Source organism: Elephantulus edwardii, unplaced genomic scaffold (assembly GCF_000299155.1).
Source record: "Elephantulus edwardii isolate Elephantulus edwardi_28Jun2011 unplaced genomic scaffold, EleEdw1.0 scaffold00007, whole genome shotgun sequence".
NCBI lineage: Eukaryota > Metazoa > Chordata > Mammalia > Macroscelidea > Macroscelididae > Elephantulus > Elephantulus edwardii.
In genome coordinates, this window is record NW_006399757.1 from 986,913 (window position 1) to 1,010,715 (window position 23,803).

General features: G+C 36.9%; 1 pseudogene; it reads left to right on the forward strand.

Annotated features, from left to right (window-relative positions):
* LOC102875848 overlaps positions 1-23,803 on the forward strand; it is a 56,674-nt pseudogene that overhangs the window by 28,975 nt on the left and 3,896 nt on the right.

Here is a 23,803-nt window from a genome sequence, read left to right on the forward strand (position 1 = left end):
TATATATATATATATATATATGAAATATCCTTGCCGTTTTCTCTTGTATAAAAGATTTTTCATCTCACAAGTATTATAACATTATTATTTTGATTAATTCTGTCTAAAGAATTTAAAATGCCTAGTGATATCCCTTCTCCATACATATACAAGCCATATATGCTGAGCAAATCACTTGAGAAACTGGCCTATATGAAGGAGAATACGCTATCAGTATTGGCTGAAGCCTTAATCAACAGTGTTATGCAGGTGACATAACCTTGCTAGCCAAAAGTGAAGAGGACTTGAAACACTTGCTACAGAAGATCAAAGATTACAGCCTTCAATATAGATTGCATCTTGTGAGACTTGTCTCTCAAGATGGCTTTTTTAGTGTAGATGACTATGTGGAAGGAATGGACTGTGTGAGTGAGGTGGATTGTGAATACACAAAAAGATTGGCTAGCTGTTTTTCCATAAGAGGAATAAGGGCCAGTATTAACAACCTACAAGAGGACTGGCTAGTCTTACCAATAAATTGAACAGTGCTAGCTACAGGGAAGAGGAATTCTCCCCACACCAGAAGGAATTTTCCCTGCACCAGAAAAGATAGAATTCTTCTCCTAGCCAGAGAAGAGAGAGACCTCCATCAACTCAGAGAAATGTTTTGGGATAGCAGCAGCAGCAATGGATGAATGGGAGAATTGAATGTGAGACGGGACTTGGGGTTGAGGGAGCCAATAGTGACAGGACTAAGAACCTGGGAACACTTGGAGCCACCAGGTGGAGGTGTCTGCATGCATATTTTGGGAGGTATCTTGACTATATTTTGTTATTAATCTGAATTATAACCCAATTTAACTTTACCAATATGGTTCTGAGTGGTCTATGAACAATTATATTGGATTTTGGGCCCAGCCAAGGAATACATACTATTGGTGTTAAAATGAGTATAAAGAGTCATGGGAGCATGGGGGACGTGTCTGATGTCATGGAAAATTGTTTTATGTTATTGATTTTGTGGGTGGGAATCATTTCCTCCTGTGAAGGTGGTAAAGGTCAAATACAGTGTTCTCCATGTGACTTGCTCTTTTTACATATCTCAACATCAAGAAAACAAAAATCCTTACCACTGGACCAAAAGACATCATCGTGATAGATGGAGCAAAGATTGAAACTGTCAATGATTTTATCTTACTTGAATCCACAATTAATATCCTAAGTACTAGCGGTTAAGAAATCAATAGTCATTCTGCACTGGAAAACTCTGTTCTCAAAGATATCCATCTAAAGACCAAGGTGTACCTGATCCAAGCCATGGAGTTTTCAATAATTTTCTTTGTATGCAAAAATTGTACAATGAATAAAGGTAACAGAAGAAGCATTGATTTCTTTAAATTGTGATATTAGAGAAGAATACAAAATATGCACTACCAAAATAACAAATAAACCGGTCTTGGAAGAAATGCAACCAAAGTGATCTTTTATGTGGAATTGTTTCAACTGTAGCTCCAGGCTTTTGTTTATTTATTTTTAAATGAATTAGATCCAGATGAACATTTGTTCTAGGTACTAGAATACATATAAGTAAATTGTTTTTAAACTAGAAGAAACAATTCACTAATTTATATTTTTCTTTAAGTATAATTATTCTTATTGAAAATAGGTAACATTGTATTACTTTAATTTTGGTTTTTTCCCCCTTCAAATGTTATTTATCAATAATTTTTAAAAGAAATCATTCAAGATCCAACCACCTTAATAAATTGGTATTTTGATTTGTGTTTATGCTTTATTCTTGTTTCAAGGCATAACCAGCCTCACTTAGGTTTAGTGATAGAAGAGAAACAACTTTACAATTTACTCTTCCTTTTAACATCAGTTGTCAACCAGGAACAACTTGCTCTATTGTGATATAAATAAAATATCATAAATGCTTTCCATATTGTTGCTTCATGGTCTTCATCATTTTCACCTTAATGGTTATAAAATAATATACTGAATTGATGAATTATAATTTATTTAATCAATTAAACCTTAAATGTGTTCAGGTTGTTTCCAGCTTTTATTATAAATAATAGCATGACTATTTATTTAACATTTATTTAAGTATTTAAATGTTCTTGAAGAAAATGACCTTAATAAAAGTGTGTATCGAAAAAAAAAATGGCCCAATAGTGAGATTTACATTAAAGGCCATAAAAAATTAATTGACTTTGTTTCATAAAATAATTTTATGAAACTGTTATAAAGCCAAATTTAGAAAACAAACAAATAAAAACAAACTCATTGTCTTTAGATTGTCTTAGGGCAATCTCCTCCTGTGCAATTACTTGTCTCTGAAAACCCACTGGAGGGTCAGCTATGGGTCAGTTCCAACTGGACGGTATACAAAAACCACAGTGTAAAGTAGAGAGAAAAAACTCTTTGAAAGACTTACACTGGATTTGTATTAGTTTCCCATTCAAGAAATACTTCGAGGCTCTAGTAATTAAAATCCATCAGTAACTCTCAGGGAGAGAGCTGGGCAGTTTCATCTTGTTTCTGTTTACAGCCTGAGACACTTGTTCTGTTTATTGACTGACACACGTGTTCTATTTACTGACATGTTTTTCTGTTTACAGCCTGAGAAGCCTGATGGAGGATTGCCGAATCAGAATCTACTGGATAGCAGTGAGTGTGAGGATTTTGTTTTTGTAAACCCAGATGATTTATTGAAAAGTTTGTTCCTTCAACAATGATCTGCTATATTCCTTCTGTCATATATCATGGCTTTGTATATCTGAGTAGATTTATGTCCAGATTTTGTATTCTGTTTCATTTGACTATCCTCATGACAGAATTTGTGTATCTTAATTGTTAAGATTTATAATAATTCTAAAGGTCTTAGGTTTTCCACACAAATTTTAAAGTCCACAAAATTCCTGTTGGAATTTTGAAGGGAATATTTTTGGAATCAACACCGGTTTTGAACAATTAGTATTTCCACTGAATCACGTCTATATGTCCATATGTATGAACTTAAGTTTATTTCATTTTCTTTAATGATCTGCATGAAGGTTTCTCAATGTCTTCTTTAAATTCTTTTAAAAAGTCCTTTGGATTGACTTCTTGATGTTGTATAATTTGCATTTGTTATAAATAACTTTTTAAAAATTTTATTTTTTATTTTCTTTTGTGTGTATACTGTTAAATTGGATCTGACTGGTACAGGAGGAGATTGTCCCTCCTTCTCCAGCAGAGCATCTGATGGATTCAAACCACTCAACTCTGGGATTATAGTGCAGTTTCTTGCCACTAGGCCACCAGAGCTAGCCTACAAATAACTTTTTAAAATTGCATTTTCTATTTTTCAAACTTTATTTTTGTCTAGTAAATTTTACATCCTGCAAGTGTGCTAAATTATCTTATTAATTTTAGTAACTTATTTTTCATCTTCTTTTAGTTTTCTAATATATGAATTTTATTAATAAATAGCATTAGATTTGTTTATTTCTATTTAATTTTGATCCACGTCATGAATTTGGGTTGGCTAATTACTGGCTTTGAAATCTGGTATTGAAGAAGAGAATTGGATGTCCCATGGATTGCCAAAAAAGCAAATGACTCTATGTTGGAGGAAGTGAAACTAGAGTACTTCCTAGGGGCAAGGATGGTGAAATTTTATCTCACGTAACTTAGGCATAATGTCAGAAAGATTTAGTTCTTATAAAAAGACATCATGCTGGGAAAGTTAGAGGGTAAGTGAAAGAAAGGATGACCTTGAATGAGGTAGACTGATGCAGAGACTACAATGATAGGTTAGAGCATGATGGAGATTGTGACAATAGGGCAAGGACATAGACACACGAAACTAGGGGTCCCATTACCCTCTTGTCCGCAGACCCAGCTCAGAAGATTGCCATGGAGTAACTGAATCAGGGATAAGGAACTGGCAGTTAGCCACTCACATACAGCAGAAGCTACTCATAACTACCAAGTATCACACATCATGTCAAGGAAGCAGCAACCAGATACAAACATTAAAATAAAACAAAACAAACTTCCTCCTGAAAAACCAAAACAGATTGTGGGCCCAATCAATAGTCCAGATGTTGTTGTTAAGTGCCATCGAGTCACTTGCGACTCATACAGACCCTAAGCACAACAGACCTAAATTCTGCTCTGTCTTGTGCCAATTGCACTGTCTCTGACACTCCCATCCAGATAACCCCAGTCACCGAATCAATCCAACTCATAGAGGGCCTTCCCCTCCTGCACTGTCCCTCCACCCTCCTAAGCATGATGTCCTTCTCCAAGGACCGGTCTCTCCTTACAACATGACCAAAGTATGTCAGACGATGTCTCGAAATCCTTGCCTCCAAGGAGCAGCCCAGTTTAACCCTTTCCAGGATGAATCTGTTTGTTTTCTTAGCAGTCCATGGTACCCTCAATATTCTTCTCCAACACCACAGCTCAAAGGCATTAATTCTCCTTCTATCCTCCCTAGTCATTGTCCAACTCTCTGATGCATAACAAGTGATTGCAAAGCCCTGTATCTGATGCACCTTGGTCTCCAGAGAGACACCATTGCCCTTCAGTACTTTGGAGAGGTCCTTAACAGCAGACTTGCCCATTGCAACATGCCTTTTAATTTCATGGCTGCTGGTGCCAAAAGTGTTGACTGTGGAGCCACAGAGACTAAAGCTGTGAACAATCTCAATCTCTTCACCATCCATCCTGATGCTGCCAATTGGTCCAGTGGTGAGAATCTTTGTCTTCTTGACATTGGGATTCAATCCATATTAAAGGCTGCAGTCCTTGATCTTCTGCAGCGAGCACTTCAGGTCCTCCTCAGTTTCAGCAAGCAAGGTTGTGTCATCTGCATAACGCAGATTGTTGATAGATCTTCCACCAATCCTGATGCCGCATTTCTCCTCATGGAGCCCAGCCTCCCGGATAATCTGTTCTGCATACAGGTTGAAAGGGTATGGAGACAGGACACATCCCTGACGTATGAACCATGCAGTGCTTCCCTCCTCTGTTCTGATGACTGCCTCTTGGTCCAAGTATAGGTTGCTCATTAAGGAAGATATCGGATAGTGTTCAAAGGCACAATAGAACAAAAGAGTATAACCTTATTTAATATCTATGCAACAAATCACATACTTGCAAACATAAAATAAGCGTTAACAGATTAAAGAAAGAAATAGACAACAGCACAACAGTAATAGGAGACTTCAATATATCACTTTCATTGAAAGATTATGTCAACTTGAAAGAAACTCAACAGAAATGCTGAAGAAATTAACTTCACAATTAGCCAACTGGATCTCATAGACTTATTCAGAGAACTCAACCCAACAAAATTCAATTTACTTTCTTCTCAAGTACACACAGCACATTTTCAAAAATTAACCATACATTAGGGCACAAAGCAAACATCAACAAATGAAAAGCATCAAAATAATACAAGATATCTTCACAAACTGTAATGTCACAAAACTAGAAATTAATAACAAGAAGAGAAAAGACCAAAACATACCCACGTAGAAGCTAAATAATATCTTACTTGAGCACTACTGCATTATGTTGTTGTTGATTGCCTTTGAGTGGAGCACAACTCAGCGACCTTATGAACAAAAGGCCTGAAGCCTTTCTGTAACTATCTACATCTGTAAGAGTTTATAGAGTTTCCGTAGTCATGTTGTTTAGGAAGTGGATGCCAAGCCTGCTTCCACTGGATTACAGAAAAAAATAGAAAAAGAAATTTATGAATTCTGTTAATTCATTCCATGAAATGAATGAAAATACAATTTAATAAAGCCTCTAAGATACAACAAAGAAAGTTCTCAGAGTCAGTTCATAGCAATAGCAAACATATTAAAAAGAATTAAATAATAAAATAAACTACTTAATCCAACATCTCCAACAAAAAGAAAAAGAACATCAGGTAAACCCTCTGGGGAGCTGTGGTGGCTTAGGGCAAGAAGCTGAGCTGCAATCCTGAAGTCTTGAGGTTCAAATCCACCAGATGCTCTGCTGAGAAAGAGGGGCAATCTCCTCTTGTGTCAGTCAGATTCAGTTCAAACCAGAAAAAAAGAAAATAAAAACTGAATAAAACCAAACAGGCTCATCCTACAGCCTCTAGAAGAAAGGAAATCCTAAAGATAAGGGCAGAGATAAATGGAATAGAAAAAATAAAAACAGTTGAAACAATCCAAAAAAACAGGAGCTAGTTCTTTGAAAGGATTAAAAAGATAGGGAAAAACATTGGCAAACTTGCAAGAAAAGACTCAAATAATCCCAAAAAGAAATTAAAAATGTGGTTTCACAACAAAGCCAACTGAAATTAAAATATTATTAATCATATTATGAAAAGCTATACTCTGACAAATTTTAAACCTTGAGAAAATGAACAGATTTCTAGAAATCCAGACATTACCCAAAGAAGCCAGCTAGAGGATTTGAACTGTGAGGCATCAGCATTGCAGCACAGCTCCCTGGAGAAAAATTAACAAATTGCTAGAAATCAAGATATAACCCAAATAAGCCAGGTGGTGGATTTGAACTGTGGGGCTTAAGCATTGCAGCACAGTTCCCTGGAGAAAAATGAACGAATTTCTAGAAATCCAGACTCTACCCAAATAAACACAGGCAGCAATAGAACAGAATGATCACAAAAAAAGAAAATGAGCAGGTCATAAAAAAAATTACCTCCAACAAAATAAAGCCCCAGCCCAGAAAGCTTCACCCATGAATTCTACCAAATACCCAGAGATAAGTAGTCACCAGTTAAACTATTTGAAAGGAAAAATAAAATAAAAAAAAGAGTAACATTCCCATTCTATAATACAAGCATAATCCTGATACCAGAATCAGGCAAACAAATCATCTAAAAGAAAACTGCAGATCGATATCTCTCATGAACACAAATGCAAAATCCTCAACAAAATTCTAGCCAAAAGAATCAAACCCATATATAAAAAAATTATTATCAAATGAGATTCATAACAGACATGCAAAGATGGTTCAACATAAGAAAAACAATTGTATTGTAAACCAGGGGTCGTGAGAAAAAATAAGAAAAACAATTAATGTAATTAATCTCATTAATGAAACAAAGGAGAATTATATGATCTTATCAACTGACACAAAAAAGGCCTTTGACAGAATTCAATACCACTTCCTAATTATAATACTCAATTAAATAGTAATAGAGAGGAATGTCCTCCACATAGTGAAAAGTATGTATGCAAAACTAGGGGCCAAAGAGCATTCTCAATGGAGAGAGATCACAGGTATTCCTTTGTGAAAAGGGACCAGGCAAGTATACACACTATTACCACTGCCTCTGGAAACCCTGTGAACTTTGATAAATGTCGTTAGCTGTAGAGGGACTTCAAGCCTTTTGTTCATAGGGTTGCTATGAGTTGTGCTTGACTTGAAGGCAATCAACAACAACAAAAACAACAATTTTGTATTGTAGTCAAGTTGCCCATCAACAAATAAATGGATAGAGAAGCTCTGGTATATTCACACAATGGAATACTATGCAGCCCTGAAAAACAAGGAACTTATGAAATATTATGCTAAGTGGATGACCTTAAAGGACATTATGCTGAGTGAAATATCTCAGTCACAAAAGGACAAATATTGCATAGGGCCACTATTGTAAAATAGGACTGACATTGGGGTTGAGGGAAGACAAAGAAGAAGGGGAGGAATAATGTATACTGCATGGCAACAGATGAGGGAGAGAATTGTTTAAAAGTGATATATGACTAGGCATTATTGTCATGACAGGAGTCAAGAATGAAGGCTGCACAATGCAGTGGATCTGGGGGCGGGGAGGGATTAAATAGCAATGAAAGAGTTTTTCTTTTACTCATCAAGGAGAAATGTGAATTGGGGGTGAGGGTGTAGGCAGGGAGAAAAGCACAACAATGAATGACTGGAAACCCTAAGTCTCTGTAAACTTCCATTAAAATGAATTTAAAAAAAAAGATTAAGTCCCTGTACATATAAAATTTCCCCCCCTTAGGGTAATTTGACAAGATAAGGAAATATGAAGCATCCAAATTGGAAAACAGGAGATTAAACTATCACTATAGGTGAATGATGTTGGTTTTTGGTGCCACTGAGTTGAATACAACCCAAAGCAACCCTATGAACAACAGATCTGAACCCTCTCCTATCCTGTATCATCCTCACACTTCTTAACACATTAGCAGCCATTGTGGCAATCACCGTGTCAATCCACCTAGTCAAGGGTCTTCCTCTCCTTTGCCCACCATCTACCCTTCTGAGTATCATGTCCTTCTCCAAGGAATAGCAGCTCATAGCAACATGGTCAAAGTATGTGAGGTGAAGCCTCATAATCCTTGCCTTCAAAGATCACTCTGGCTACACCCTCTCCAAGACATATTCATTTGTTCTTTTGGAAATCCATGGGATGTTCAACACTCCTCTCCAACACCACAGTTCAAAGGCATCAATTACTCTTCTTTCATCCTTATTCATTGTCCAGCTCTCAGATGCATTGGAAGTGTTTAGAAAGACCATGGCCTGAATCAGATGTACCTTAGTCTTCAAACTAATATAATTCTCAAAACTTTGGAGAGGTCCCTACCTGCAGACTTTCCCAGTGCAACTGTTGTTGCTGTTATGTGCCATTGCGTCACCTGCAACACAGAGTTACTCTATGTACAAAAGCTGAACCGGGCCTTATCCCGAACCATTCTCACTGACTACAAGACACCTAATCCCATAGCCCCAGTTACCATGGCAAACAATCTCATCTGGGGTCTTCCTCTCCTGTGCTGTCCTTCTGCCCTTCAGAGTATGATGTTTTTCTCCAAACACTAGTCCTTCCTGGCCACTTGCCCAGTACAATATGGCTTCTAATTTCTGGATTGCTGATTCCATGCACGTGAATTGCAGATACAAGTACAATGAAGTTGTTGACAGTCTTTTCTCCATCTATGATGATTTTGTCTATCAGGCAGTGTTAAGAATCTTTATTTTCTTATCATTGAGATGCAAATCATATTGAAGGCTGAATTCTCTGATTTTCTACAAGGGCTTCATGCCCTCCTCACTTTCAGCAAGCAAAGTTGTGTCATCTGCATAATTCAGGTTATTGATGAGTCTTCTTCAGATTCTGATGCCACATTCCTCTTCACAGTCGAACTTCGGGAATAATTTTCTCAGCCTACAGATTGAATAAATGTGGAGCAAGAATAAACCCTGATGCACTCCCTTCTTAATTTTAAACCATGTAGAGTTTCCTTGCACTGTTTGCACAACACTCTTGGTCTAGTCATAGGTTTTTTAGGAGCACAATTAAGTGCTCTGGGATTCCCATTCTTCTCAGTGTTAACCATAACTTATCATGATCCACACCATCGAATACCTTTGCATAGTCAATAAAGGACAAATAGATACTCTTCAGGTATTCTTTACTTTACATCTGACATCAGCAATGATATCCCTGGTGCCCCAGCCTCTTCTAAATCTTGCTTGAACTTCTGGAAGTTCCCCGTCTACGTAGTGTTCTAGCCATCTTTGAATGATCTTCAGCAGTATTTTGCTTGCATGTGATATTAATGATATTACTCAATAATTTCCACATTCTGTTGGATCACCTTTCTTGGGAATGGGAACAAATGTGAACCTCCCTCTCCTAGTTTGTTGGCAAGACAGCTATCCTGGCACAGATTGGTGAGCACATCCAGGGATGCATTTGTTAATTCAAACAAGTCAATTGGTATCCCATCAATTCCTGGGGACTTATTTTTTACCAATGCCTTCAATGCAGCTTCTCCTTCCTCCTTCCTTACCTTTGGCTCCTGATTATATGGTACTTTCTGAAATTATTCAACATCAGTCAACTCTTTCATATAGTGGTTCTGTGTATGAGGCTTTCTGGGTCATTCAATACATTGCCCATAGCATTTTTAATGTTTTTCCCCTTCTGATATTTAAATGAAAGTTTAAAGAAAACTTTTTTCTTTTTTCCATTCATTCATTATTGCACATTTTCCTCTCTAGCCCCTCCCCTCAGTTAGCAATTCTCTTTAAAAAGATTCTTTCATTGTTGCACAATTTCCTCCCTCCTTCCACCCCCTAATGCTCTTTGCTATGCATCTCTTATTCTGGACTGTTGTCAAGCAAATAAATAATACTTAATCATATATTCTTTTTAAACAGTTCTTTCTCTCATCTGTTTCAATTCAGTGTTTCCCTTTTTTTCTTAGTTTCGCCTCAACCTCATCTCAGTCCTGTTTTATAACAATGGCATTATTCGGTACTTGTCCTTTTGTAATTGAGATAATTCATTCAGCATAATATCATCCAAGGTCACCTATTTTGCATAATATTGTATGAGTTCTTTTTTCCCCCGTGCTCCATATTATTCCATTGTGTGAATATACCACAACTTCTCTATCCATTTATGTATTGATGGGCACTTGGGTTGCTTCCATCTCTTTGCTATTGTGAACAGTGCAACAATAAACATGGGTGTGGATATATCCATTTGGGTGGAAGTTCAGGTTTCTTTAGAAAAATTTCCAGTAGTGAAATTGCTGGGTCAAATGGTATTTCTATTTCCAACTTTTTGATAAAGTGTCACACTACTTTCCACAGTGGTTGCACCACTTTACACGCCCATCAACAGTGAATAATTTTATACTCCCATCAACAGTGAATATTCTCCACACCTTGCCAGCATTTGTTGTCTGCTGCTCTGTTGAACTTTGCTATTGTTATTTTGGTGAGATGATGTTTCACAGTTGTTTTGATTTGCATCTCTCTCAGAGCTAGGGATTTTGGACATTTCTTCATGTGTTTATTCACAATCTGAATGTCTTCTTTGATGAAGTGTCTGTTCATATTCTGTGCCCATTTTGTGACTGTGTTGTTTACCTTTATCTTGTTGAGGTGCTGGAGTAGTCTATAAGTTCTAGATATAAGTCACTTATCAGATACGTCATTACCAAATATTTTTCCCCAGAGCATCTTTCAACAAACACTGTGATATAAGGCTTACATTTGTTTTTCAGTTCTCTCAGTTTGAGAAATGCAGAGTCAATTATAATAGCATCTTATAGGAAACATATGCATTTTTCTCCCTCACCATTTCTCCTATGGAAAGAAACATATTTTAAAAGCTCTTTTTTAAAAAAAAATTTTGATTTTTATTAATTTTGATGAACATTTACAGAGATTTTGGATTTCTGTGGATTGTATACCAAAGAAAGAATTTTTCTTTTACTTTTCAGAGAGAGGAGTGAACTGGGGGCAGGGGGAGGGCTAGGCAGGGAGAAAAGTGCAACAATAAAAGCTCTTTTTTACAAGTTAAAAATAAAAATTTTTGCTGAGGTATTTAAAAAGTTGGTTTTTATATTTCTGAAGAACATTCTTGTAAGTGGTACAGCTCTCTTCCAAGAGTCAATTTGCTGTACTGAGGCAACCTGGGGTTGCTGTGATGCTGAACCTTGTGCCACTGGGGTGTCAAATGCCATTACAGTCACCCATGGTGGACAGTGTTTGATGAAGCTCCCAGTTTAAGACAGGTTTGGAAGCAGGAGTGGCATCTACTCCCTAAACAGCATGCCTCTGGAAACTATGAACTTTGATAAATGACGATAGTTATAGAAAGGCTTCAGGCCTTTTATTCGTAGGGTCACTATGAGTTGTGCTTGACTTGATGTTAATCAGCAACAACAACATATGTGAATGAATGTAGAAAACTTAATGTACATGAATGAAGCACAATGTGTGTGTATAAATGACTGTATGAAAGTATTTTTTTAAAAGCTTCAAAATTAGACCCTTGACAAGTAATGTTTTCTCATGCATCTTTCAAATATGTCTTAAGTATGAATTTTGCATGAAATTCACTAAGAAAAATGAAAGCATTTTATTTGAGGTTTAAGGATACCAAAGGTTGTTTTAAGTAGGAGAGAAATTGGTTGCTCATATACAACTTTCTCTCCTTTTGCTCCATAAGCTTTTGTAGACAGGCCTTAACAAGTTTTCTCTAAATCCTGTAAGCCTCCTACCAGTACAGAACACAGCAACCATCAGGAAAGGACAAACAGAACCCTGGCTGCTTTAACCAGGGTGCAAAGATAAGAGTTGGATTAGATTTGAAGGTCGTACAGTCTGTTCCCTACTTTATTTTGCACTCCACTCTTCTCATTAAATGGAATTATAGATTGTTTCAAGGCTTTATTTAACCTTCCCAGATTCCTCTTCTATAACCTCTTTACCAAAAACACAACTGCCGTTAAAATTTATGCTGAATGCCTGTTAGGTTTCCACCCAGCCTATGTTCCTTCTTCATTGACTTTCCTTCTAGCCATAGAAGTTAGTTCTGTTTTTCTGTGTGTATTGTATTCAGTTCCTTTACCTTTTGGGATCTATGATGGGCTAGTGGTTAAGGAGAAAAGCTGCCAATACAAAGCTAGGCAGTTCAAATCCCTAGCTGCTCTTCTAGAGGAGCATGGGTAATCTCTTCTTATGTGATTTACAGTCTCTGAAAAACTCACTGTAGGGTCAGCTATGGTTCATTTGTGACTCAACAGCAATGAGTTAGAGAAACGACAAAGGTAACACTGGACCTGAGTTAATATACTCAGAGAGCTTCTCTGTTAACTTCAAATAGATTCAAAATTTTAATTCATCTGTGACAGTCCTCCTTGCATCTAGATGATACAGTGTTGGGGCTGAGGTATCACTTAACAACAAGCATGCCAAGCTTATGTATGCTCAAAAATAGAGAAAGCAACTCTATAAACAGAAGTAAAGATTGATGCACAGAAGAAAAATAGAGATCATAAACATTGAAAATCTGAAAAGTTAAATAAAACCAGTCCTCTGGTTACATGTTGGATTGCTAATAGGAAAGTTGAAGATTGTATTGAATAGCTCCTCAGTCAAATGAAGGTAGTCAGTTCAGTCCCACCAGACAGTCTGATGGAAGGTCACTATGAGGTCAGAATTGATGAGACAGTAGCTGTTTGGGGGTTTGATTCTGTTTAGCACCAGCTTCCTTGTTCTATTCCTTCCATTGAACTTTCCACACTTAGTTTCTGTGAAATACTCTTGATTCTGTATACCACACTTTTATGCATAATGATATGCAAGTTTTATGTTTCATATACCATACAACTCCTGCACATTATTTTAATATTTGAAAATATTATGCCAATATTTTTCATGTACTGAGGACTTAACTTCCCATCCCTAAGGAGTTTCATATTACATTTTCACCTCAGTGCCTATTGATGAGAGTGATTTGGTTTAGGGCAGTTTACCCTCAATAACCTGCCCTTCACTTCACACTCTAAAGCAGCCCCTCTCCGGAGAAGGGTTCCTTCTCTGCTCTGCAAACTGCCTTCTAAAATAGGACTCTTTGGGCTGTTTCCATGTTCTTGCAATGGTGAATAATGCTGCTATGAATATTGCTGCACAAATCCCCATTTGTGCCTCAGTTCTTATATTCTCAGGGTACATTCCAAGTATTGGAATAGCTGGATCATGTGGAATTTCTATGTTCAGCTTTTTTGAGGAAGTGCCAAACTGCCTTCCAGAATGATAGTACCTTTTTATAATCCCATCAACAATGTATAAAAATTCCTTTCTCACCACATCTCCAACGTTTATTACTTGCTGCTCTGTCAAACTTTGCCACTGTTACTGGAGTGAGAGGATACCTCATTGTGGTTTTAATTTGCATCTCTCTTATTGCCAGTGATTTGGAGCATTTCTTCATGTGTCTGTCTACCATTCAAATATCTTCCTCTGTGAGAATTCTTTCAATGTAATTTGCCCATTTTGTAATTGGCTTATCAGTCTTTTTCTTATGGAGTTCCAGGAGTATTCTGTAAACTTTTGCTATAAAACTCTTGACTGAGAGGGTATAACCACAAACTAATGGATTGAGAAACAATGGTACATTCACACAATGGAATACTATACAGCATACGGGAGCAATGATTTTGTAAATTATTATCGAACTTGTCAGGGACTGGATAGCATTATGATGAGTGAATTAACCCAATTGGCAGCGTCAGGATGGATGACAAAGAGATTGAGATTGTTCACAGCTTCAGTTTGCTTGGCTCCACAGTCAACACTCTTGGCACCAGCAGTCAGGAAATCAAAAAGCGTATCGCAGCACCCTGTGTGCTGAGTGAAATATCCCAGTCACAAAAGGACAAATATTACATGATGCCACTGTTGTAGAATGGGACTAACCTCAGGGTTTGGGAGAGACTGAGTAATATGTGTTCAATAATGTATACTGCACTGAAACAGAGGAGGGAGAAAACTGTTTAAAAGAGATATATGACTAGGTACTTCTGTCATCACAGGAGTCTAGAGCGAGGGCTACATGGTGGAGGGGACCTGGGGGAGGGTTTGTAAAACAATGAAAGAATCTTTTCTTTTACTTTTCCATAATTTTTGACTCATGTACTTATAACTTGTTAGTCAAATTTGTGTCTTCTAGGTTGCAACACCCCCATGATACATCTTCAAGGATATGAACATGTACGGCCAAGCACAATCAATAAGAGTGCATCTAAATTCCAAAATCAATCTCCATAATAGTCTATGTGTTTCCTACTGCCAAAGGGGCCCTTTAGAGTAGTGAGAGAAAATCTTCACCCTGAAACCCACAGCATTCCTTTTCAGCAGGAAGTAGCTAAGAGAATACGCCATCCCCTTTTCCTTATGAATCAGGGTGAAGTCTCTCTCAGGGAGGAGTGATAGGGAATGGCAAAGGACACACCAACAAAGGAGATTAATCAGAAATGACTTTGACAAGCACTGTGGCAATTGGACAATTAAAACAGACATTCGGATGGCGGGGAAGAAGAACAAACTGGGGAGGAGGGTGGAGAGAATGGTGCGGCAATGGAGTGAAAGCCCAGAATCCCTGTGAATGTTCATTGAAACTAATAAAATTTAATAATAATAATTTTTAAAAAAGCGTATCGCGATGGGAAAGTCTGCTGTTAGGGACCTCTCTAGAGTACTCAGGAGCAACAGTGTCTCTCTGGAGACTAAGGTGCGCCTGATACAGGCCATGGTCTTTGCAATCGCTTGTTATGCATCAGAGAGTTGGACAATGACTAGGGAGGACAGAAGGAGAGTGGATGCTTTTGAGCTGTGGTGCTGGAGAAGGATACTGAATGTACCCTGGACTGCCAGGAAAACAAACAGATTTATCTTGGAGAGGATTAAATCAAGCTACTCCTTGGAGGCAAGGATTCTGGGGCTTCGTCTGACATATTTTGGACATGTTGGCAGGAGGGACGGGTCCTTGGAGAGGGACATCATGCTTGGGAGGGTTGAGGGACAACGCAGGAGGGGAAGACCCTCTATGAGATGGATTGATTCGGTGACTGGGGTAATCGGGATGGGTGTGTCAGAGGCGGTGCGCATGGCGCAGGATAGAGCAGGGTTTAGGGCTGTTGTGCATAGGGTCGCTATGAGTTGGAAACAACTCGACGGCACATAACAACACAGCAACAACACACAAGGATAAATATTGTATGAAACTTTAGGTCTTTAAAATGAGAATTACTGGAAATATATAAACATTTAAATGAGAATTATTTGAAACATTTCTGGAAATGTCTCAGGACATATAAGGTACATCTGCACACAAAAGCAACAATAGAATTTCTTTTTGCCTTATCATCTCTGCTTGTTAGATATGTCATTCAGTGGTGCATTATATACTAAAAATTTAATAGGTGAAGCTGCCCTCCTTTTTTATGTTTTGCTTAAGCAACTCATGTGAAAGTTTATTTCTTGCAACTACAGTCTGTCACCTCCTAAATGAAGTCTTGCGTTAGTCTTCTTTTGAAAGAAAAATCTTTCTATAAACACTTCTTCAATTTTATTCTCTCACTCATTGATGAAATATACTATTAAAATAAACTAACCAAAAGACTCAATGCAACAAAAACAGCACTCCTAATATTAATTTTTCATTTTAGCGAATGTGGATGTGAAAGGAATTGCCAAATTCAGGCTTTTTAATCTCTTGCCCACATGGAAAATTAAGAGTAGATGTGAATTTTACAGGCCCAGCTGGGCCACCAATTCCTTGCTCGGACCAAAGGGAAATCTACTTATTCCTGAAGCTTCAAACTTGTTAAAAAATCAAGACCAATGAGATAAAACCTGAACCTATCTCAATTAACAAAATTTGAAAAATAAGAAAGACAAGGAATTCAATGTTCCTTTTTACTTTCTGCCTAGGAGAACATTATTCTTCCTTCTTTCTAGTTCAGTTACTTCACAATTTTAGTTAGATCAGTGCTTACTATATATGTTTTAATGTGCATGTCAATAAATTGAAACAGCTAAACCTTGCACTATATCTGATTACCTTTCTTTTATCTGCCATGCATTGTTTTCCCCTGAAGTTAATAATTCTCTCTTTTCCCCTTCTTTTTAACATTTGCTTTTCTATGTACCTATTATTAATTCGATCACAAGTTTAAAGGCTCTTCCAAACCTGGGCAAATGAGTCAGCTGCTCTGTAAGTTCATTTGTACTTGTAGCTACCTAATGTGAAGCTTTTTGCTTTCCTCTTCCAATCTGGATCAGTTGTCATCTGCATGGTCCTGAACTTCACACAATCTTCAATTTCTTCAACCCTCCCTAGTGCACAATCCTCACTTCCAGTATCTCATATTTTCTTCATTATTCATTTTCTTTCTGAGAATGCTTTCTTTAATCACAATGTACTAAATTTCAAGATGATATATCTATGTTCCCGGATATGAATTTTTCTTCATACAGGTTGCAGGATCATAATCTTTGTTTTTGATAGTTTTCTTCTATTATTGCTTTGATAGGAGCAATGGTAGTTCTGTGGTAGAATTCTTTCCTTCCATGTGGAAGAGCCATGTTTGATTCCAGGCCAGCGCACCTCACCTACAGTCACCATCCATCTGTGAGTAGAGGCCTGTATTTTGTTATGATGATGAACAGGCCTAAGCAGAGCTTCCACACTAAGATAGACTAGGAAGAAAGGCCTGGCAATTGACTTCAGACAATTTGGGAGTGAAAACCCTCCTTAGGATCATAAAGATCCCATCTACAATCAATCACGGGCATGAGGTAGGACCAAGCAGCATTCTATTTAGTTGTGCAGGCATGGGCGTGAGCCAGCACCAACAGGAGGGCAGTTTTGAATAATTTGATAGTGTTTTCTCTGTTTTTGTTACTGTTTTTCCTGTTTTCTCAATATGAGATTTCTAAGAATTGAAATGTGGAGCTTGTTAATGGTCCTCAAGCTCTTTACCATTCCCCAATCTCATCTTTCATGTTTGCTTTTCTAGGAGATACCTTCATATTTCTTAATCTTCTGTTAGTTTTTTTAAAAACAATGAATGAATAGAATTCCAAAATCTCTGTAGATGTTCATTGAAATTATTATTAATAATAATAAGAAGAAGAAGAAAATTTTTTAAAATTTAAAAAAATCAATTTAGCACAAAAAAAACCTTTATTTTTGCCTAGTCTTTTCTTCAATTCCAATTTTTCTTATTCATGGAATAATCCTTTTTATAGCATCATGTTCTTATTTCATGGATTAGATATAGCTATACTTTTTCTAGCCCTCCTAGCATATTAATTACAATCTGGGTTTTGTGTGTGTGAGAGTTGTTTTGTGACTTGGATTCTCTGTTTCTTTTGAGTCCTTCTTTCATTGGTTTGTTTTCGTGGCTGCTGCTCATATTAAAAAACACAACTAAACAAAACAAAACACTAAGCTCATTGATACTGACTGTTTATTTAGCTGACTCCCCAGACATTTTTCAGGAGGATGTAAATTGTGCTCAAAGAGATCATCCATATTTATCTCTTAGAGCCAAATAGGCATCTTTGGAGGTGGAATCAAACCTCCAGAGAGGTGCCATTTTTGGATTAACAATGTAACTCCCTACAAACAACACCACAAAGCAAGTTCATACTCAATATTTCCCTTAAATACATGCAAGGGAACACTGGTGGCCTCATGGGCAAGGGGTTGTGCTGCCAAACCAGACAGGTGGTTTGAATCTAGGAACTGCTGGTTTTCCTTAAATAAATGCTAGTCCGATCTGTTTATATTTAGGAGCAGTCATTTTAAAAAGCCCTGCAAAAGGAAAGATTTTGCTAATCTGCAGCACTTAGCATGGATAAGTAAGACTTAAGTGTCTTTCTTAGGAGAGAGGTACCTCAAAGTTGGTAACTCTAAGTATTTTCTCTTGGATTGATCAATTTTTCCAAGGCAAAATCCTTCCATTTTCTGATTGTGGGTATAAAGCTGGCTACCAATATTCTGGAAGTCAGAAGACTTTCACTGACAGTCCCTGTTTTCAATTTCAGAATTTTCTCCTTGCCCTAAGTAATTTCCAGAGCTCCATATCTACAGGCTTCTGTTATTTGTCTTGAGAAAATAAATTTCAGTCTTCTGTCCAAATTAATGGAAGGGGCATTCACTACATGAGTAAGTTCGAACCTTTAGGCTCATCTGAAGGCTCCATTCCCAGGGCTTCAAACACATTCAAATTGGCTCAGGTATATCTAGTAAAGTAAAATCAGAACTTAAATTGTAAAGTTTGAGTGAAGCAGAATGATACCTAGCATGGGGGGAAGATGCATCAGAGACCTGGAATGGAAGGCTCAGAAGAAACACAGTGAGCACAGTCAGGAGCCTAAAGCAAGAGCCTGAATTATTGGCAGGGCTAGAGAACAGCCACACACATTTGTGCCTCAGATTTTTGACAGATGGGACAGGCCTGTAACCAGAAAAGTGCTTTTGAAAGCATAAAAAAAAGTCAAATAGAATTATGAAGAAAAAATATTCAAAGGCATTATTAAAATAGTTAGATCACATTTGTAATATAGTCCCATAAGTGCTTTTAATAAACACACTAAACAACAAGATCTAGTGATGTGTCCAATAATTACAGTGATATAAACTGTTTTTTAATAAAAAGAATATAAATAACTTCTAATTATACGAAGTTAACGTGATATGAAAACAGCTATGATTACCATTAAAGAAAGAGACGTAAATGTGCTGTCTCCATTGACAGTAAAAGCAAATGCTAAATTTTGGTTAAATACAAATGTACCTTATTTTTTACCCAAGTTCATGAACCTCTGAATTTGATGCAAGCAGCCATGTAGAGTAAAGGGTAATTGGAATAGTAGGGTTTTTTGTTACAAGTGGAAGTTCAGAAAAATCTTTAATTATCACAATAGTGTGTGTGTGTGTGTGTGTGTGTGTGTGTGTGTGTGAGAGAGAGAGAGAGAAGCGCTTGAACTTTGATATTTAATCTATACTCTCAAGGATGCTTGCATAGCTCTTAGAGATAAATACTTAAATGTTGATTTTCCCCTCCCAACCATTTTGTTAGAACAAATACCAACCACCCAGTTACATAATTTATTTCTGAGACAGTTGAAAGAGGCAAATGTAAACATAAGAAATATAACTCTTAAGTATGTCTCATGAAACAACAAAACAAACCTTTAAAATATCTGAGTTTTTTTACATCTTTCCTTTTTAAATGAATTTTCATTGAAAAAAAGAAGTTATTTATTACCTGATCTGAGTATTGCTAGAATCCTTTGAAATGCAAATTCTGAATTAAATTGAAAGTTGCTTTGAATGTGATAAAGAAATAAAAGAGAGAGGCATCGTAGTGGTTAGGAGCTGCACTGCAATCCTAGCGGAACATGGTTTGACTCTACCAGCTGCTCCGCAGAAGACGCATAGGCAATCTCCTCCAGTGTCAGTCAGCAATGGGTCAGTTCTGACTTAGCAGTACACACACACACACACACACACACACACACACACACACACACACACACAAACATATACGACAGGATCAAAACCAAAGAATGAACAAAAATAAGTTCAATAAGTTACCTAATGGTTTTTTTTAGGCAGTATTGTCTGGCAGTTAGAGGACACAAGTGGTTAACCACTTAATCATCAACTGGTACCTCAGAAGACATGTCTGGTACTCTATTACCAAAAGGGAAGAGCCTGAGGCACACTACTGAGAAATTCTACTTTGCATGTATGAATCCTCCAAAAATCTGGATGGCAACTAACAATAACGGTATTCATAAGACATAAAAAAGTTGAAATTTGGAATATATACTATATCCAGGCAAAATCTTTTTTTCCTGTCACTCACCATTAGCTAAGAATAAGAACAAGAGTTGAGAACAGGCATGTAGAACTATAAGAAAGCAGAGAAGTACATGATAGAAAATAATTTAGGTATGTGTTCAGGAGACGTGGGCCAAAATCCTAGCTGCACTTCTTATTCTGAGCGTCAGCTTCCTAATTTTAAAGTGGGAATTGATTATAATACACGGCCTTCCTATCTAATAAGGATATTGTACAGAGCTTCATTGTAATCAAGAAAGTCTACTCTTGTGTTTTGGTGCTTTAGAGTAATCAAAAGAGTTAGGAAAGATGGTGAAGGCAAACGTAATGTTAATTTTTATATTAATGTTAATTTTTCCTACTATTAGCCTGAGGTATCAATCATGAGATTTAAAACTATGAGAAAAATTTTAGCAAAGATTTCTCCAGGAAGTTTATACCTAGAAAGTGTCATCTTTAATTTACTCACCTGTCTATTTATATAATTAACCATCCAGAAAATGATTGTTGAACACCTACCTATCCCTTGCCAGATTTGCCCAAAGCAGAGATGTCACTTTGATAGCTAAAGTCAGCCAAGTTTTTTTCAATTGCCTCATATACATGCAAAAGTTGTATAATGAGAAAGGAAGACAGGCCAAAAAATGATGCATTCATACTGTTAGGATTGTGAAGAATATTGAACATATTTGGACAGCCAAAAGGGTGAGCAGATCAGCCTGAGAGTAAATAAAACCAATGAGCTTCTCAGAAGTGAAAATGGCATGAATTTGACTCACTTTGGACCTATAAGGGGAGACCAATCACCAGAAAAGGATCCCATGTTTGGAAAAGTAGAAGGTCACTGGAAATGAGGGAAACCCTCAATGAGTTGGATTGATACAATCCCCACAACAGTGGACCCAAACATATCAACAATTGGGATGATGGTTGACCAGACATTTTATTCTGTTATGCATATGATCACCAAGAGTTGACATCACCCTAACAAATGCTAATAGTAATAGCATCCCATCCTAGTGGTGGCAAGAGCAGAGACTAATGAACAATCTGCTATCTCGCTTTCCAATCTAGCTTTAGAGTCTTTGAGTTGTGAATTATATTCTTCTCATTCACTGAATTTTCTCTTATTGAACACTTCAAACTACTATTTCTCAAAATGTACAGGCTCCTAATTGAAAATGTTCTCTTCCGTCTGAAAGTTGGTGGTTAACTCAAGTCATTGAGAGAATTTATGTGAAATTCTGGAAAATTATGTGACATGCTATAAATTCTTTAAACATATTGTGGCATGCATGCATATATATGTTATTTATTCATTTGATGGAACAGGCATGGAATGTAGATTACATGACATGTGGAAGGATGGAGGACAATGTGGCAGTGTGCATGCAGATTTCTGGAATATTAAACCAACAAAAAAGAACAATTATTCAGTAACAAAACCATGCAAAGATTACAGTAAAATTATAAATATCAAATTCACCTTAATTAGTGCAAATATTAAGGTCTCTTAGATGGCTAAACTAACACCAAGTATATAAACATAAAACAATTTAATGAAAATTATCACTATTTCAATATTTTCCTCTTACCTCTCCTTTCACTTCATAATTCCTTTTTTTAGCCTCATATGTCATCATTTAAAGGAAGACAGAGAAATTTAATAAACAAATACAATTAGAAAAATATTTTTGTCTGTCTGTCTGTGGCATAATCAGATGTAATACAAAGAGAATTATCATAGTCACAAAATTTCAGTGATGTTGGACTAATCACTCAACCCTATGAATATTGTGAAAATGAAAATAGACTTCACTTCTCTACTTCATATTATTGTTGTGATCAGCAGATACAACAACACACAAGACACCTTATAGCATACAAAGATAAGAGTTGTTTTATCATTAGTTTGATTGGTATCATCTCAGTTTCTCAGTTCTGCTATTTTGTTCTGTGTGTATATTCCTCCTTATGCTCTTTTTAGAAACTGTTTCATGGACTACCAATATGTTTTTATTGATTATTATATATGTCTAATGAAATACAGCATCATGGATGCTGGAGGCTCTCCCCATCATGTTGAGAAGAGTGGTGTAAACTTGTTATAAAGAGTGCCATTGCTCACAGATTATGCAAGGAGTCCATCCTGTCTCCTGTGTCTGGGATGATTTGCAGAGCCCGCTGTATTGAGAGGTAATAATTGCTGCAATAAGGGAGCAAAGGTCCAACTTACATTACAGAGTGGAGCATCCATAACTCTGTACACAGGATACAACATCTCCTTTTAACAGTCTGATAGATATAGCAGCAGAAGAGGAAAGGAAAGTAATTTGGGAAATAAAACAAACCTATACTAATGGTTAACCACACAATAAGGGATAGATCAATACTTCTCTAAATCTGAACATTCAGATTAAGACAGACTAGGAAGAAGGATTGGCCACCCACTTCTGAAATAGCAGGCCTTTGAAAACACTATGTACAACAGAACACACGTAGAATAACAGAAAGAGCAACTGAGCTGGAGCTTTCAAGTATGAAAATACAAAGGAAGAAGAAAAGTTGTAAACAGACACTAGTGATTGGGACATGGAATGTGAGAACCATGAATATAGGAAAATTAGATATTGTTAAGGAAGAAATGGAATGCATAAATATTGACATACTAGGCATTGGTGAGATGAGATGGACTGGCATGGGGCATTTTGAGTCAGAAGATCATATGATATGTTACTCCGGAGATGAAAAGGTAAGGAAAAATGGAGTTGCTTTCATAGTTAAGAAAGTCATTTATAGATCCATCTTGGAGTACAATATTGTGACTGACAGGATAATATCCATACACATACAAGGAAGTACAGAGAATACCACTATCATTCAGATATATGCACCAACAACCAGAGCCAAGGAAGAGGAAATAGAAGATTTCTACCAACTTTTATAGTTGGAGATTGATCAAACATGCGATCAATATGCATTGATAATAATGGGTGACTGGAATCCAAAAGTTGGGAACAGAGAAGAAGATTCAATAGTTGGAAAACATGGACTCGGTGACAGAAATGGAGCTGGAGAGAGAATGATTGAATTTTGCATGATCAATGACTTATTCATTGCAAATACGTTTTTTAAGAGACATAAACACAAGTTATACACATGGATTTCACCTGAAGGTATGTATAGGAATCAGATCAATTATATCTGTGGAAAGAAACACTGGAGAAGCTCAATATCAGCTTTGAAAACTAGGCCAGGAGCTGATGGTGGAACAGACCACCAACTACTCACATGCAAGTTCAAGCTGAAGCTGAGGAAAATTAAACCAAGTCCATGGGAACCAAAATATGACTTTGAGTCTATCCCACATGAATTTCAGAACCTTCTCAGAAACAGGTTTGAGGCCTTGAACACTAATGAGCAAAGACCAGATGAGCTGTGGGAAGATATCAAGGGTATCATCCAGAAAGAGTGCAAATGGTCATTGCAAAGACAGAAGAGAAAGAAAAGACCAAAATGTCAGAAGATTACCCTGAACATTGCACTGGAGAGCAGAGAAGCCAAAGCACAAGGAAGAATTCAAGATACTAAAGAGCTGAATAGAAGATTTCAAAAGGCAGCACGGGATGTTGTTGT